We start from the raw sequence: 437 nt of genomic DNA, 5'->3' as shown, positions 1-437 counted from the left end.
GAATCCATGGACACTCCCAGGTAGGAGTGGCAATGGGTGGGCCAGGGCCTGGAGTTTTCGTAGAACATCCAACCTGGCCCAAGCCTGACAGAAGCCTCTTGAAATTAGAACCTTAACAAAACAAAACATTTAGGTATAAAATATGGACATGTAGGACAAAATATAAATATACAGTTATATAAGTATATATACTTATAGTTTCATTAACAAAGATGAGTATATGTCATATACATGCATACATATGCAATTATGTTACATAGGACCTCGCACATGCGGGAGCCTCATGCACCGGGTACACCATTTCTGTACATGCTACTATGCTTAAATTGATTTAAAAAAATAAAAATAAAAACAAAAACAAGAAGAAGGACAAGATAATAAGATACTCTATTCATCCAAAAAACAAAAAAAAGATACTCTGTTTTTTTTTTTTTTTT

Source organism: Macadamia integrifolia, chromosome 14, assembly GCF_013358625.1.
Source record: "Macadamia integrifolia cultivar HAES 741 chromosome 14, SCU_Mint_v3, whole genome shotgun sequence".
NCBI classification, from domain to species: domain Eukaryota; kingdom Viridiplantae; phylum Streptophyta; class Magnoliopsida; order Proteales; family Proteaceae; genus Macadamia; species Macadamia integrifolia.
Note: the sequence above shows the minus strand (reverse complement) of the source record.